This window comes from Lactuca virosa, chromosome 4 (assembly GCF_052849685.1).
Source record: "Lactuca virosa cultivar CGN04683 chromosome 4, Lactuca_virosa_CGN04683_v6, whole genome shotgun sequence".
Lineage (NCBI taxonomy): Eukaryota > Viridiplantae > Streptophyta > Magnoliopsida > Asterales > Asteraceae > Lactuca > Lactuca virosa.
Genome location: NC_136429.1, coordinates 461845682 through 461865257, shown reverse-complemented (window position 1 = coordinate 461865257; position 19576 = coordinate 461845682). Strand labels below are relative to the sequence as shown.

The following is a 19576-nucleotide window of genomic DNA, read 5'->3' as shown; positions in this document are numbered from 1 at the left end:
CCACCGTTACCCTAGAAAATACCTATCACCTAACCACCCCCAAAATTTTGTTGCACTTCATGCAAGTGGACTTATACATTGAAGAATGCTTCTTGAGTTAGGCTTCGTTACCATATCAACGAAACACCACCCCACATCACCACCACGCGTAAGGGGGCGGTGTTCCTGCGTTACTACGCAACCCACATCAGCTTAATGCGGTGTATGTACACCGCATTAGCCTTACAAGTTAGCCCTTGTTTATTTTTACTTTCGTATTCTTATATATTTTTAAAATTCATTTATACAAACAAAAGTTAATGAAGAAATAAAGGTCCCCCCTTTGTTTGTCAAGAAATTGTCAATTATTCTCTAATCACTACATGAACATGTCAACAAGCCCAACTATTCATAATCCTTCATTATCATCCAAAGTTGTCACAAGAGACCAAAATTGACTTGAAGAATTGATAGCAACCAATACCATATTGTAAAAGAAAAATTACAAGAAATTGAACAAATCGATTACGATGGGTCAAAAATCTTTTCATTAACATTCAGAAAACAACATCATTACAAGAAAATGTAACATATATTAACATCAGAACCCATTACGAATTGTGGCTACATTTGCCCTTTTTCTGCTACAAGTTACAGTGTTTTTTAATCAATAATCAGAAATTGAGAAGAAGAAGAAGAAAGAAATAGAAACAGGTGTTGAATGTTGATCGATTCAAATGTTGTTTAGAAAGTGAGATACAGTTTATGAGCAACCATTAGAACTGGTATTATTAGTATTACCATTTGAGAACCTTCTAAACGTAGAAGTTACAATACCTCTTGCACCAAAAAACCCGAATCTTGTCTTGAATATGGATCCTCGAACACTATTGCTAGTAGCTAGAGGATGAGGATGAGCAACTGCCACGTGGGTTATTTCCATGTCTTCTTGAACACCATTATCACTAGCACTTGCATCCATAGCTTCAGCTTCAACTGCACAAACGTCTAAATTGACTACTAATGATCCTCGTCTAGCTCTTAGCCAATCACCAACTTCATATGTTACGTTTCTGCATTTCTTCACCTTGATTTTGACCAAATTAGGGCAACCCCATGCGAAAGCTTCGATCCCTTCATCGGATACAGGACACCCTTTGATGCATAGCTTTTTTAAAGCAACGCATTTTGATGCAATACAAGAAATCTCGGTGTCTGCTATTGTTTCACTTCCACATAAGGCTAATCTTTCAAGCTTCTGACAGTTTGTAGCAATGGCTTCCAGGCTTATTGAGCTGGGATTAACTCCGATTAGAACAAGTTCTTGAAGGTTTGCACTGTTTTTTGCAATGGCGATTAGCGCTTCGTTTCCTATTCTGTTTGTCTTCCAGCCATCGATGTGAAGTTTTCTTAAGTACTTACAGTGTGAAGCGATTGAAATAACTCCGACATTAGTGCAATCTGGAGTCTTGACGATATGGAGGATTTCGAGTTTTGAACAGTTTGATAACGCCGAGAGACCGATATCGCTCACCTGAAGCCTCTCGAGATGAACTTCAACAAGAGAATTTTCTGGAACAGCGATCATTTCCATCAAGCTATCCCAGTCGCCTAAGCATCGGAGCAGTTTCAAGGTTTTGAGATTCTTAGCACCGCTAATCAACGGGCCAAAAAACTGGCCGTTGTAAAGCTCCTTGAGACATACGGTTTTGAGCGACTTAGCAGCGGCACCAGGACCAATCGGCTCCGCCGTTACACCGTCGTTGATGCCGCGTAAACGCTTCACCGAGAGCTCTTCAAGAGATGAACAGTTATCGAGGAGCGCATTCATTCCTTTAGCACCAAACATACAAGATCCACAAGAGAATTTCTTCAATCCCTTGCAGTTCTTAGCTAACGCCGCCATACCTACATCGGTTATTTCACGGCATCCACGGAGCTTAAGCCGCGTTAGGTTAAGACACCGGAGAGATATCATAATCAATCCGTTGTCGTCAATACTAACAGATCTACGATCACATCGGAGCGAGAGTTTGGTAACAGAATCAAACCTAGAAAAAACTGACGGAATAAAAGGAACGAGTCCCGAATTAGCGTCTATAGCAAGGCGGTGGCGACTCTGGCCTTCGACGAGCAGCCATCTTCGCGATACAAGGGAGCAACGCTTCCGGTCGCCGGCACCAAGAAACTGGAAAACTACGGCTAAACAATCATCGGGAATTTCAGATGTATAGTCGATAAAAGAAGTGGTTGCATCCGGGAAATCGAAACACACCTCCTCTTTGGAGTACCTAAAACCAAGAATCTCCGATCGGGCAGAGGAAGAAGACGATGACCTAGTGATGGACCGCTGGTGGTGGTGGGTTGACCCCGCCGGCGACGGCGAGTGGGAGGAAGAAGATTGGCCCATCCAGATGGAAGTAATATGGTTAATTATTGTTGTTGCTTCTTCGATTTAGGAAGTTTAATACATAATGGATTTTGAAAAAGGGGGTTCGTGGAAAACGGGTTGGGACAAGACCCGTCAAACGGGTTAATGGGTTTGAACGGCGACGGCTTTTGGTCTCATACGGCCGACCCGAACTATCATGGACGGTGGGGTTAGTTTCATTATCCCATATGGTAACCTTTTAGAAGACTTGGATGATTCACTTGGACTATATGCTAATATATGCTAACATGTAAATTGTAAAATGCCAAAGTTTATCTTATTTAAAACTTTATATTTAATGTTAAGAAATGCTAGTAGTGTAAGTTTTATTCCAATATTTTTTAGATATATTTTCATTTATATTAAACCAGGTAATTGGAATATGTTCGTGTGAGTCGTCAAGCATTAAACAATAAACATGACAATGTATTTAAAACACTTTTATTAAATAATAATAAATTTCAGGTTTGTTCCACCTAATAAATTTTAGTTTAGAAACTTTGGATATCACATTACATCCAAAACAAACTTTGTAAATACAAAGGTAAAAACCAGGGGCTTCTGGTAACCGGCTAAGTAAATTACATGCAAAAATATGCCAATATAAATAATTTGTCAATTAATAGCATCTTCATTCCAACATTAAAGCCTATATTAATTCATTTTCTTACACTAAAATCTATATTATAATATTTTAACTTTACAATAAACTTAACATTATATATATAGTGTAACATCAAATATAATGTCATACTCTTCGCCAATATTATATTTAGTGTTCAAGTTTCCATAGTACATATTAGTCTTTGAAGTCACTTTTGGTTCAAATTTTAAATTTTGTTACAAATTTGGTCCAAAATTTATCATTTTTGCCTAAATTTTAGAATTTTATTATGAATTCATCCTAACTTTAGTCTTTTTACTACTTTTTTTCTCAAAAATTTGTTTCTATAATGTTTTTTCTTTAGAAACTCATAGTTATACAAAAAAAAAAAAACGTATTTTCACATAAAAATCTTATATGAAATATCTACTTATAAAAATAGGTTTGGATTATTTGTGTGATTTCTCTAAAAAAATCAATTAAGAAATCAAAAGTAACCATAAATTAAACTATTAAGTTATAGTTTGTCAAAAACTAGTTACACTCATTTTAATATTATTTATTTGTTCTTTAATCACATTTATAGGACAAATAATGTCAGTTCTTAATTGTAGTTCATAGAAAAAAAAAACATTTTATTAAAAAATTTCCACATTAAAAAAGAAAAGAAATACAAGATTATAAACCATCCAAGTAAGAAAAGGTTAATTCGCAATAAAAAATCACAACATAGATCGGACACGTGCCATGGATATGTTTTATTTAGATAATATATTTATTAAAAAGTTATAAAAAAATATATCAAAGTTATGATTTTAACTATTTGCTTAAAAAAATTCTTACTAATAAAATATAATATTAATATATTAATATATATTTTAACTTTCATATATAATGTAATTTTAGTTTTTAGGTTGTTGATAAATGGTAAAACAAATTTTATTTAATTCAAAACAAATAAAAAGGTTAAAATGATATATAATGTAATGAAACATATTTATTGTTCATTGAATATCTACAAATTCCACATTCTTAGAAATAAAATGAAAATTTCTATGAACTACAATTAAGAACTAACATCATTTGTCCTATAAATGTGATTAAAGAACAAATAAATAATATTAAAATGAGTGTAACTAGTTTTTCACAAACTATAATTTAATGGGATATCTCCAGAAAAATCCTAATATTTTGGGCAAATTTTTAATAAAGCCCTAAATTTTATTTTTTGAATAAAAAAGTCCTGACATTTTCACCTTTTAAATAAAAAAAGCCCAAGAAACCGGCTAATTTATTCATTTTAGCCTTTTTGACCTATTCAGCAGGTCATGAGACCAAATTGTTAATTTTTCGAAAATAATGAGACTTTTTTTGCAGATTTCGTCAAAATTTTTATATAATGTATAAACATATTTTTTACATATCTATATCTATTTTTACGTATTTGTGTATTTTTTATGTTTTTATATGTATATATTTACGTATTGTTATGTATATTAAATATATAAACGTATTTTTTTTTTACTTATTTATATGTATTTTTAACCATTTTACATATTTTTTTATGTATTTTTATGTGTATTTTTATGTATTATGTATTTATATGTAATTCTATGTATTTTTACGTATTTATGTACTTTATAAAGCTTTTTATATAGATGTTTATGTATTTTAAATATATAAACGTATTTTTTACATATTTATATCTATTTTTAAGTATTTTACATATTTTTTATGTATTATGTATTTATGTATTTTTTAAGTGTTTTATATAGATGTTTTTTCTATATTTATGTATTTTAAATGTATAGACATATTGTTTTACGAATTTATATGTATTTTTTAAGTATTTTACGTATGTTTGTGTGTTTTTATGTATTATGTATTTATATGTATTTTTACGTATTTATGTATTTTTTTAGTTTTCATATATAGATGTTTATGTATTTTTATGTATATTAAATGATTAATTGTATTATTTTTACGTGATTAAACATTTAATATACATAAAAATACATAAACATCTATATAAGAAAACTAAAAAAATTACATAAATACGCAAATATATATATATATATATATATATATATACATAATACATAAAAAAACACATAAAAACACATAAAAATTATGTAAAATACTTAAAAAAATACATATAAATACGTAAAACAATACGTTTATACATTTAAAATACATAAATATACAAAAACATCTATATAAAAAACTTTTAAAAAATACATAAATACGTAATACAAAAAAAATATGTAAAATACTTAAAAATAGATATAAATACGTAAAAAAATACGTTTATACACCTAAAATACATAAACATCTATATAAAAAGCTTAAAAAATATATAAAAATACATAATACATAAAAAATAACACATAAAAATACATAAAAAAATATGTAAAATGGTTAAAAATACATATAAATAAGTAAAAAAAAATACGTTTATACATTAAAAATACATAAAAATACGTAAATATATACATATAAAAACATAAAAAATACAAAAATACGTAAAAATAGATATAAATATGTAAAAAATATGTTTATACATTATATAAAAATTTTGACGAAATCTGAAAAAAAGTCCCATTATTTTCGAAAAATTAACAATTTGGTCCCATGACCTGCTGAACAGGTCAAAAAAGGCTAAAGTAAATAATATAGCCGGTTTCCTGGGCTTTTTTATTCAAAAGGTGAAAATGTCAGGACTTTTTTATTCAAAAAATAAAATTTAGGACTTTATTAAAAATTTGTCCAAAATATTGGGACTTTTCTGGAGATATCCCATAATTTAATAGTATAATTTAGGGTTACTTTTAATTTCTTAATTGATTTTTTAAGAGAAATCACACAAATAATCCAAATCTATTTTTATAAGTATATATTTCATATAAGATTTTTATGTGAAAATATGTTTTTTTGTATAAATATGAGTTTATAAAGAATAAACATATTACAAACAATTTTTTAGAGAAAAAAAGTTGTAAAAAAAACTAAAGTTAGTATGAATTCATAATAAAATTCTAAAATTTGGGCAAAAGGGTAAATTTTGGACCAAATTTGTAACAAAATTTAAAATCTGGGCAAAAGTGTAAATTTTGGACCAAATTTGTAATAAATTTTTTAATATGGGCCAAAAATATAATTTTTAAAAGTTGGATGATCTGTTGACTGAGTCAAATGGTTAAATTGAATACGATTACCGGTATTTGGGACTTAATTGAATAAAAAAAATATAATGACTAAATCGATTATGAGGTCAATATGTAAGGACTTTATTGCAATTTTTTCTACTTTATATGTAATATTTTTACCTGTAATATTTTATTTAGTTATTTAAAATGCAGTATAAAATTTATATAAAACACATAATGATATATATATTATAATCCTAGTAGTATAAAAAAATACAAATGATTACATGTGTTATTTTTTATAACATGATAATCAATGATAAACGTAATCTTGATGTACCAATTGAAGTTGCAACAGAAATATCACCGATAGATATGGAAACAATGATAAATTATGATAAAAAAATTCCAATATTTTTTTGTTCGGTATACACACAACATGGATAAAAGAAACTAATTTCGATCTACGAAATGCTTTTAACTAACCACTATGAGAAAACATTTCAATGCATAAATATGTAGTATTTATTTAAGTGTATGTGTAATATTTCTAAAATGCATGTGTGATATTTATTTTGATTTGTGTTAAATGTTATTTTGTTCTAGATAGATGGAAATATACTATAATATTCTTTTTAATGTTAGTTATAATGTAATGGGTTGGAGAGGTTTAGTGTTAACACTATCTTTTACACTATAATTATAGGTTTTAGTGTAATAGATAGTATTATGGGTTAAATATGAATATATTTCAAAATTTTGATCGGGAGATTGAGCACGAATGTTCAAATTGTTTCTAAACTCAGTGAAAAGAAAAGTTGGAAGTCTCTTTGTGAATATTATTTAGAACAAATTGGATGTTAATTTGTATACGTCCATTCTTTGATGTTGCACAAGATTGTTGGAAAATTTGACTACACTAACATTGTCGTAATACACAATAGTATCATTAGCAAGAGGAGAGTGTAGCTTGAGAAGAAGATGTCATATCTAACAACTCTAGACAATTGTATTTATCATGCCTCGGTACTCTGCTTCTACATTGGAGCGAGACATGGTTGATTGTTGTTCAGAAGAACAAGAGAGTAAGTTGTCTCCAAGGAATACAGAATACCACTAGCTGAACGATGTGTTGGGGGGACATGCCCATACGACATCAAAATATGCAAGAATACCATAAGTGCTTGAGGCATGAAGCTGGAGGCTGACGTCAAGCTTCATGCACATGTATCACAAAATGCATTTGAATGCATGAAGGTGAGGCTAATACAGGTCATGCATATAAAGGCATATATGTTGCACCACATAAGTGAGGCCTAGTATGGAAAAAGTTAAATATTGTAAGGTCCCTGCAAGGCTATGATAAAGAGTGTGATAGATAACAAGAGTATCGAAACCGTCATGCTTGGATTGAGTGGCAGTAAGAGTACGAAAATGATTACAATTGATCATTTTGGATCGTTCAAGGATATCTAATGCATATTTGTTGGCATAGAAATACCATGTTTTGTACGAGATACAAAGATATCAAGAAAGTAAGAGAGATTACCCAGATCGGTCATAGAAAAATATTTTTCTAGAAATGAGATGATTTGTCAAAGTAAGGATGTAAACGAGGCCATGACAACGATGGCATCCACATATAAAAGAAGATAAATCAGTAACTTCCTTTGCTAAAATATGAAATGGAAGAGGCGGTCTTGCTAAGAACAAAATAAAGTCATGTAATGTAGGCCTTATGTAACATTCGAGATTTTTGGTATGTTTATTTTAACCCTTATTGTAAAATTTATATAATTTAAGTCCCTAGCTAGTACGCGGCACGTACTACATGAGTACGCTTAGCGTACTAGCTCATCGATGGATCGCAGATGCACCCACGTACGCAGGGCCTACGTGGGAGTACACAGGGCGTACGTAACGCAGGAGAAAAACCTAATTTTTAGGGTTTGTGCCCTATTTAAACAACTTAAGACACCCTTGGACCTTCTAATGAACAACCTACATCTCTCTATACCTAATATCGAAACCATTTTTGACATTTGTGAAATTTGAGCTTGAAAATGATTTTTGGTGGTGTTTTTGGTGAAGTAGAAGAAGAAGAACACTTGTAGGTTGCTTGGGAGTGGCTTGATCTTGTAGATCTAGAGTCATCTTCATCTTGGCAAGCCATTTGAGGTAAAAATCTCTCATCTTGATGGTTCTTTATGCTAGATCCAACTTAGGGTGTTATTTGTGCATTTTTGGGCCTTTTAAGCCATATTTAAGATTAGCGTCTACTCCAGAAGCCATGGATGTTAGATCTTAGCACATTTAAGGTTCCTTGTCCATAAAAATGCAACATTTATGAGTTATTTTGGTCCATGCATGTGTTAGGTTCCTTGTTATGGTTCTCTTTGAGTTTTGGGTCTTATTAAGACATGCATGGGAGTAACGTTGCCAACTTTACGTGTTAAGTCACCATTTAGGATCAGATCTGAGAGTTTGGCATAATGGCTTAACCGATTAAGTGCTTAATGGGTTGAATTGATTGTTTGCGGAGTACGCGGGGCGTACCCAGCTCGTACGTTGAGCGTACTGGAACCGGAAGGAGTAGGCTAAGCGTAAGTCTGAGTACGCCTAGCGTACTCAACAGTTTGACTTCGGTTGACTTTGACGGGCGTGGGCTATATTTTGGACTTTTAGGGTTTGGGCCTTGCTAGGCCATGGGACTTCTGACTTTGGGTCATGGATAGACTATGGGCTTTCTTGGAATAGGTCCATGATGGTTTTTGGGCCTAATTAGGAAGTTGGGCCATATTGAGCCTTGGGGTGTCATTTAGGAATTTGGGCCTTTTGAGAAAATAGGTTGGGCCTTGGTTTTGGGCCAAGTAAGAAAAGGGTAAAATGGTCTTTTACCCTGGATGTTGGACAAGTAATTTAGATTCTTAATTATAGGTTGAGATTCAATTATTAATTGGATATTATTTGATTGTGATAGCGCGGGGATTTTCTGGATCAGCAGACCGAGATATTATCTAAGAGTTTCAGCAACTTGAGGTGAGTTTCCTCACTGTTTTAGTGGGTCGAAGGCACCAATGTCGCCCCATGGTTTATTATGATTAGAATGCAAGTTGTCTGCGTGACTCTTCATGTATGTTTTCTGATATATTTATAGGGCGGTGCCCGATGTCGGGCGGGGCCTGATGATTATATTGTATTCTATTTATCTTTGTGATTCTTGAATGTGTTTATGTGTTTGTATGTATACCGGGTGAGGCCTGATGCCAGACGGGGACTAATGACTGACAGATCTGTTTCGAGCAGGGCTCGATGCCGGGCGTGGCTCATAATATGTTTGATATGTATGGTATGTGGTATTTTGGGGAACTCACTAAGCTTTGTACTTATAGTTTCCATTTTATGTTTTAGGTACTTCTGGTTCGAAGGGGAAGAGCTCAGGATGACTGCATTGCACACACCATATTGTTCTGCATTTCACATTACTCTGATGCTTTTGGATGTTATTTGATATACTCTGATTTTTTTATGGTTTTATGATATTGTTATGGATAATGGTTTTATTAATATAAAAATTGAAATTTTTGGTCTTAATTTTTGGGACGTTACAAGTTGGTATCAGAGCCTTAGTTTGAGGGATTCAGGCATACTCTCGGGTGTGTCTGAACTCAAATTGAGGGTTTGGTAGATTTTTTCAAAAAGAAATGTTTTATAAAAAGGGTTTTCTAATAAAAGAAAAAGGGTGTGGTGCACGCAAGCGATCGAGCTCAAGTAAGTTTTCCTAAAATACCCATACATGTTTTATGATATACTTTGATGTGTGAATCTGTGAATCACATGCTAGTTAGGGCTAAGGATCTGCTCAAGATTTGCATGATATAATTCTAGGAGAGATGCCTTTATATGCCTTTTGTGTAACACCCATAAAATTTAAGCCAATTTAAAACTTTTTAAACAATCCAAAAACCATTAGTTATTACAAAACTTGTTTTCAAAAGTTATAATATCAGAGTATCCCAGAAACATAAACATAATTATGAGGAGCTGTACGATCACGCCTTCACCTTGCCGCGATCCCATGATGTACCTGAAACAATAAACTGAAACTGTAAGCCCGATGCTTAGTGAGTTCCCCAAAATACTGATACACTGCACATAATACATATACAAATAACAACATGTACTGGGTCCACAGATTTACAGACTGGAATACACCTGAGCCCACAGTGTGAGTCTGGATTGCCTACCGGGCCCACAACTCACATCTGGATTGCCACCGAGCCCACAGTATGAGTGTGGATTGCCTACCGGGCCCACAGCTCGTATCTGGTATCCTCCCAGGGTTTGTTGTCTACCGCATGGATCGGTACAACCTCAACCCATCCCACATAACATGTCAATATATAACATAGCCACTGAGCATGCAGATAAACATATAACAACACAGGTAGTCCTACAGATCTACCTAACTGGCATAACCACTAGCATGCAACACTAACTCATACTCAACATCTAACAATGTTAGGATAACATATCCAATGGGCCGGCCTTGGTGCCTTAGACCCCTTAGTATAGTGAGGATAACTCACCTCGCAATGCCGGTCTAAACTGAAATACCAACTCCCGAAGTGCTGTCACACCAAAATCCCGAACAGCTGAGCTCTCGACTCCCAAAGCTATCAATACCGAAATATCATTTAGTTCAAAACAATAATCCTCCTTAGGGTAAAATGTCCATTTTACCCCTAGTCCAACTTGGTCAATTTCCAAGGCCCAAAACTGCAATATAAAAAAGCCCAACACTAGGTAAGCTTCCCAAGCCCACTAGTGGCCCAATAATGGCCCAATTTGCTACATTGGGCCCAATCCCCTTAATGGGCCTTGCCCTAAGCTCGAACATATCCTTTGCTCATAATAACTGACTCCGGATGGCCCATCAAAGCCCAAATACCCAAGCATGGCCCAAATCCTGGCCCAAAAGCACAAAGTCCATACTGACAGATTACACGGGGCATACATCTACGTACGCTAAGCGTACAAGCTAGAAGGTGCGTATGCTGGGCGTACCTGCACGTACGCTCAGCATAAATCCCCTGATAAGTCCTTTTCCCATTAAGGGCTTAATACTCCACTTCATAAGCTATAAACACATATCCTGATCCTTTTCCACGTCTTAATCCATAAAGTCACTGACTTGGTGACTTTACTTGGCCCAAACAAGCCCAACTTCAAAAATGATGCATTACTTCCATGAAGAGGGCTAGATCTCATGCATGAACCCATTAAGACATTCAAGATGGAGACTTTACTACTTATGGGACCCTTTTAGCTCTGAGGGTGGCAACCCTAAGCTCAAAAACGAGATTTCATCACAAAGGTCCATTCTTGGGACCAAAATGACTCCAAAACCAAACTACACTAGATCTAAGTATTCTTAGGTAAAGTTATGAACTTTATACCTCCAAAGAGTTCCAAAATGATGATGCTATTCCAGATCTATGAGCTCCAACTTCCCAAGTTCTTCCTTGCCAACTTCTTCTTTTCCTCTTCCAAGCTTACACCACCCAAAATGAGATTCTTGAAGTCAAAATCACCCAAAGATGAAGAAGTGAGGCGTTTTAGGGTTTCTCTGAGGTTGGGGTGGTTGATAAGGAGGCTAGGGTTTGAGCCATAATGTTCTTTATATAGTGGTTAGCCCCAAAATTAGGGTTTAGGGTCTCTTGGGGTATGCTGGGCGTACTTTTCCTACGCTGGGCGTACTCCTCCTACACCCGCGATCAGTTATACTTCTACGCTGGGCGTACCACAGTCTACGATGGGCGTACTCGCCCAGTTGCCAACTTTTCATGCTTGGTCCTTTCTTACCGCTTCCTTCCAACCCAAAGGCCAAAAAGTGACATAATTCGAATCCGAGGGATGAATATGAAGCTACTTGAAAAATGGGATGTTACAACTCTCCCTCACTTAAATTCGATTTCGTCCTTGAAATCATTCCTTACCATCCCCGGCAACATGACATCCTGAGGGCACCTCATACCCATGACATTGGATGATTTCTAAAGGAGACTAAATCGAATGGAAATCTTTTCGTTCCAGAGAAGACGAATCCATAAACCCATGCCACACACAACTTTACTCTGTCTAAACCCGCATTCTGGAAACCTGAGTTCGGTCTGGCTCCCTGACAGACCACTCTTACTAGTCATCGCTAGTTCTCTTCACAACACTACTATCAGACTATTCAATCCTAGAATCCTGAGGTTCCTACCCGAAAATAGAACCATGGATCATTTTCTGCTGCACCCCTGAGCCTACGACTTACCGTCGGCCCACACCGGGTATCTTGGCCTACTGCATATAGCAGGACCGCCTCAACTCGATCAAGCACAACATGCCACCTAATAGACCATCCGGATAAGATGTCCGCATAATACCGACGATAATCATCCATGTCGCTTCTCGTCGTCCACCACATCCATAGAATACAGACCCGCAAGCGATTACCACCATCAACATACCTACCACTACCGGCCAACCAGACAATTCTTGATGATCCAAAATATCGGAAACCCAACTTTCCCTTTTCCTGAAACGGACCCCTTTTGTGCTGACATGATAATGCGTCCTTCAGCTCCCAAAATATCATACAGAATCAATCCGCTAATACACATGAACACTCATGACTGGCCCAATCAGCCTCGGGCTGGGATACCAGGCATGCCTACAACGGGTCCAGTCATCCCTAGGATGGAATACCCTCGATTGGAATACCACTATATACATAACTCGCGTCTAACCCATAACTTGAAATCCAAGGACCTATCCTTTCATCTCATCCAAAATCCTCTGATTTGTCACAACTGAGTAATACTCATCTGAACCTTAACAATGTATCCATTCCAAAAGCGATCCAATAGAAGAAGTGAACTACTAAGATCACTAGGCCCACAGCCTATGACTGGAATACCCCTACGAGGTCCTCAGAATAGGTTTGGATTGCCTCTGATCCCACAGCATGAGTCTGGTATGCCCTCTCCGACCCTCAGCTCATGGTTGGAATGCTCTTGATAACCTATCGACACTGACGTCGTCACTTCAGTTGTCCAGCACTCCATCCCGGAGGTACTCACCTCCTTCATTGCCCAAGAAGGCCTAATCAATGTCCTTCACCACACCAACAAGTGTCACAGTGCTGAAACCTCACCCTATGCTATCCACTTATAGAACAAGTTGCTACCCCATAACACATATATACTCAGAACCTGATCATATAACTAGCAGAACCCATACAAAGTCTTCAGCATACTCCATCACCATGTTCAAAACTTGGGGACAGACCTACTGATTGCTATAGCATAGCAGCATACCCAATACCCGCACACAGATCTACAAACACATACGGAGTCTTCCGCATGACTGGACCGCCTCACCAGGCCTTCAGTCTATCCAGACCGCTCTAAACTGTTGAGCATCTCCCTGGACCACCCCTCCTGGTGATCTTTCCCATGCAGACTGGTATCACCCGCTTGGGGTTCTAAACTCCTAATCCATTCCATGGAATCTAACCCCGGCCTAACTCTAGACCTCATGTTGATCGCCCACCCTCTCGGGAAACCGTGGTCTGATCTCTAACCCGCGTATCTACCACATTCGCGAAATAACCCGCACATCCGTGCTGAATGTACTGCCGAGCCCTAGCAGCTAACAACCCTCCATCTATCAATCCACAAACCCTCAGAGTCGAGCACACCCCCGACCAAGAAAAACTCGAAATGAACTCAATACATGACTAGAATTCCAACTTGATACATATGTTAGGGAGTTTTACCAAACTCCCAACTCACACAACCCCCAAATCAAACAGCCACTTGGGTTGTCTTCCTTCCTGACCACGATGCAAAACTTAACCCATTTATAACACCGCTCCTGCTTCTGTATCTCGGGACGATTCTCCCCCACTTAGATTCGACTAAGTCTTCACAATACATGAAAATTGGAGAATTCCCAATCTTTTTCACTTTCCAACGATCGATCTGATAACATCCAACTCTTCTAAGTAGCGCTCCATTACTAGACAATCCCAATTGACCACACACTTCTAAGAACCAGAAGAACACTTCCCAAATCCTAGTGAAACCGACAATCACTAATGCTTGAATGATCCCACACTCAATTCCTGAGGACCAGAAGACAGATACTCCAACTAATACCTCAACAACGAGCTACTTCGTTTGGCGCCTTCATCTGCCAACCAATAACGGTTACCAAAACCACTGATTCCTGACAATGCCGAATAACCATCATGTGGAACTCTGTCCGCATACCTCCCACGTAATACCCCTTTTCCAAGGTGCTCCCAAACAAGTCTCTCGCCTCGGGCTCCAGAAACCATTTCATTCAGGGTTCGCACCCTAACTCACCTGCCCGCTCAAACGTCTATAACTGAACTACAGTAGCTGAAGCAACCTCTGCCCTAAATCGGGCTACAAACTACTCCCGAGACATAGTCTACAATGCCAAAAGTGCAATAGGCCGCACAATTAATCCTTACCGCCTGATACAAGGGATCCAAGGCAAACCGGACCTCACAAAATACTTATACCACACCGACCCACCTGCGCTCACCGGCGCTGAAATAATATCGCCACTCCCTGCAACCAACTGGCCCCAAGCTGGAAACAGCCTGATCCTGGGACCACAAACCTACTCACTCCTTCGAGCTCAAAAAACTGAAAGGGCACAACCCTTTCCATAGATGATAAAATTCTAAACAACCACTCTACTTCCCATACTTTAATAAATCCCTGAACTCTAATCACCTACCATCCTTTGATAATAAATTTCTCCTGACACCTCCAATGGCCTAACAACTCATGAAACTCCGCAACACATAGATCAGACAAAACAGGCAACTAACCCGAGATTACTGCTTATCCATACACAACAATATTCCAAGACAAAATAAATACCAATCACGGACGATTTGGCCACAATAATATTACAGAATGGGGTTTTCCAATCACATACCAGAGACTTCTTGCGGCTCGACCTTGACCTCCTGAGGAACGATGACCGCTGGAATCTGAATTCTTTCCGCCCTCAACGCAGGACAGCTGGACCTGAAATGACCTGGATGATGACAGTGAAATCATATCTGATCCTTCTTGAAATCCCGTTGCACATGCCCTCTCTCCCCGCACTTGTAGCACCTGAATTTGTGACACGAAAACCCATGGGTCCCCCCACACTTGCCACACACCTCCTGACCCTCCTGACTTCCCGTACTTAGGTTAGCTGTCTCCAACTCTTCGTCCTCTGCTGAACAGTCCCTCCTCATCTTTCCTAGTTGTGACCCCACCACCGGCACTCCCCCAGTGGTCATCCCGGTAGCAACATCTCTCACAGATTGCAACGCTGCAACTTGCTCCTCAAACTTGGCGATCACCCTGGTGGTGACCCGGTCCACGACACCGAACAATTCTTCTCGCAAAATCTGAGAGACCTCCATGGAAATCGTCTCTCGTATCTGATCGACGGAAAATACCAGCCTATCCTAGCCACTCACTCTTGATCCTGATCTGGATCCTGCCTCAAATCGTTTCGCCATCACCATACTGAACATATACCAGGAAGATATCAGATATTTCGAATAAACGACGGGAAGCCTACTCATAACCAAAACCCTAGGGGTTGTGACTTCCTTGCTACGCGTATGGTTCCTGTGCTTTCAGTAGTACGGCCCCATACTACCTTCCACACCTACCCATATTTGTCTCAAGTATCACCACAACGCCCTAACAATATACATGAACATAGCGAGCACTTAATCCTCACTCCTATAGGAATGCTAAATATCTCATAACTGGCCTCCCGGCCTCTCACTACCCACCCATCCACCAACTGCCACGCGACCCTCCATTGGTGCCAATTAACTATTGGATGAATACAATCACATACCGCATGACTTAAACAATCTTAGACTAAAAGATTTAATCCCACAACGGTTGGACTCAGACAAGAGCTGCGCAGCAGGACCAAATCTCTCACCCAAAGACCATTTAACCCATGTAGCATGTGACTTAGAGTATTCACCCAATAGTTAGTTCACACGTGAAAGAGTCACAAACAATAAATTAAGGTACTCTACATAAGATAGGGCATCAAAGATCAAACAATTCTATCATACGATTCCTGAGGATCCCTATCTTATTACTAGCATGCTGTTCTAACATTGCAATATCAAATAACTGTATGGTATTTTGGGATCTACTTGCTGGCTCCGGCTGATCGTACACCCTGCATCCTCCTTTATTATTTTGAAAACCATTTCAAAATTATCTTGAAAACATTTTCCTTAGTTTGAGACTGGATTCACACGAGTATTCCTCCAATTCACTCAAACCAAGGCTCTGATACCAACTTGTAACACCCATAAAATTTAAGCCAATTTAAAACTTTTTAAACAATCCAAAAACCATTAGTTATTACAAAACTTGTTTTCAAAAGGTATAATATCAGAGTATCCCAGAAACATAAACATAATTATGAGGAGCTGTACGATCACGCCTTCGCCTTGCCGCGATCCCATGATGTACCTGAAACAATAAACTGAAACTGTAAGCCTGAGGCTTAGTGAGTTCCCCAAAATACCGATACACTGCACATAGTACATATACAAATAACAGCATGTACTGGGTCCACAAATTTACAGTCTGGAATACCCATGGGCCCACAGTGTGAGTCTGGATTGCCTACCGGGCCCACAGTTCACATCTGGATTGCCACCGAGCCCACAGTACGAGTCTGGATTGCCTACCGGGCCCACAGCTCGTATCTGGTATGCTCCTAGGGTTTGTTGTCTACCGCACGGATCGGTACAACCTCAACTCATCCCACATAACATGTCAATATATAACATAGCCACTGAGCATGCAGATAAACATATAACAACACAGGTAGTCCTACAGATCTACCTAACTGGCATAACCACTAACATGCAACACTAACTCATACTCAACATCTAACACCGCTAGGATAACATATCCAATGGGCCGGCCTTGATGCCTTAGACCCCTTAGTATAGTGAGGATAACTCACCTTGCAATGCTGGTCTAAACTGAAATACCAACACCCGAAGTGCTGTCACACCAAAATCCCGAACATCTGAGCTCTCAACTCCCAAAGCTATCAATACCGAAATATCATTTAGTTCAAAACAATAATCCTCCTTAGGGTAAAATGACCATTTTACCCCTAATCCAACTTGGTCCATTTCCAAGGCCCAAAACTGCAATATAAAAAGCCCAACACTAGGTAAGCTTCCCAAGCCCACTTGTGGCCCACTAATGGCCCAATTTGCTACATTGGGCCCAATCCCCTCATTGGCCCATAATAACTGACTCCTAATGGCCCATCAAAGCCCAAATACCCAAGGATGGCCCAAATCGTGGCCCAAAAGCACAAAGTCCATACTGACAGATTACGCGGTGCGTACATCTACGTACGCTAAGCGTACAAGCTAGAAGGTGTGTACGCTGGGCGTACCTGTACGTACGCTCAGCGTAAATCTCCTGATAAGTACTTTTCCCATTAAGGGCTTAATACTCCACTTCAGAAGCTATAAACACAGATCCTGATCCTTTTCTACGTCTTAATCCATAAAGTCACTGACTTGGTGACTTTACTTGGCCCAAACAAGCCCAACTTTAAAAATGATGCATTACTTTCATAAAAAGGGCTAGATCTCATGCATGAACCCATTAAGACATTCAAGATGGAGACTTTACTGCTTATGAGACCCTTTTAGCTCTGAGGGTGGCAACCCTAAGCTCAAAAATGAGATTTCATCATAAAGGTCCATTCTTGGGACCAAAATGACTCCAAAACCAAACTATACTAGATCTAACTATTCTTATGTAAAGTTATGAACTTTATACCTCCAAAGAGTTCCAAATGATGATGCTATTCCAGATCTATGAGCTCCAACTTCCCAAGTTCTTCCTTGCCAACTTCTTCTTTTACTCTTCCAAGCTTACACCACCCAAAATGAGATTCTTGATGTCAAAATCACCCAAAGATGAAGAAGTGAGGCGTTTTAGGGTTTCTCTGAGGTTGGGGTGGTTGATAAGGAGGCTAGGGTTTGAGCCATAATGTTCTTTATATAGTGGCTAGCCCCAAAATTAGGGTTTAGGGTCTCTGGGAGTACGCTGGGCGTACTTTTCCTACGTTGGGCGTACTCCTCCTACACCCACGATCAGTTATACTTCTACGCTGGGCGTACTCGCCCAGTTGCCAACTTTTCATGCTTGGTCCTTTCTTACCGCTTCCTTCCAACCCAAAGGCAAAAAAGTGACATAATTCGAATCCGAGGGATGAATATGAAGCTACTTGAAAAATGGGATGTTACATTTTGTATGAGCTTGTAGACTTGCATACTAGTACTGATCAGTCAGTGATAGTATGGTATGTTTAGGTTATGCTTGGTCCGATTACTCGATGCTTGAATGATGCTTGTTTTATGATATTAGGAGTTTCCTTTAATCTCAACTAACTAGTAAGTGAGTATACTAAGTTACATATTGTTGAGACTAAATAATTTTAGAAGGTTAGGTTTTAACTCTATTGCGCAGCTGTTGTTTGAGTCCAGTCGTTGTAGTGTGATACCTTTCATTCGAAGAATTATCTGGTGTCAGCGATATGTAATTGTATTCATAAGCTAGTTAGAGGATTTTAGGGAGAGTTCCTTCTACAATTGATGGCGGGGAGTAGTGTGGTGGTTGCCCTAGGAAAATCTAGGAAGAGATTTAGTGCTGGGAGGCTTGTCTTGTTGAGGAATGTATGTATGGATAAGGGGTGACTTGGAGGATTCAAAGCGATCATTGAGGAAAGTGAGGATATATGTGGAAGGTAGTATGGGCTCGTACTACTGGAAGCAGAGGATCCGTACTCGATTCAAGGAGAGCTGCGATGATACCAGGAAGCTTGTAGAGTATGAGACTCCTAGATATATGTTTATGCATTTTCTGATGGTTTTTATGGTCTATTTTCAGTATGGTGACGCTTTGAGGAAAACCGGTTAGTGGTTCTGGTGTTGGTGAGGGTTCAGGTTCGAGTTCTGGAACCAGACAGTTGGATGATCAGATGCGGGAGTTCATTTCGTCAGAGATTACCCGCATCATACTCGAGCAGACTCATGTGATCTTTGGTACGATAAAGGAGGGTATCATGGAGGTTTTATAGGAGCGTTTGGGCTCATTAAGTTCTGAGATGGTAGCGATGATAGGAGCTCGCACTTTGACTTTTCGTGAATTCCGGGTACATGGGCCCCAGGAGTTCTTCGGGAAGAAGGAACCGATCGCGAACAGACGTTGGTTAGAGGATGCCGCCAATTCCTTCTGCACTAGTAGTTTTCCTGAT

General features: G+C 38.0%; 1 pseudogene; it reads right to left on the bottom strand.

Moving 5' to 3' along the window:
• Window positions 1-504: 504 nt before the first annotated feature.
• LOC145109161 (F-box protein SKIP2 pseudogene) lies at window positions 505-2448 on the bottom strand (annotated as a pseudogene).
• Window positions 2449-19576: the final 17128 nt, after the last annotated feature.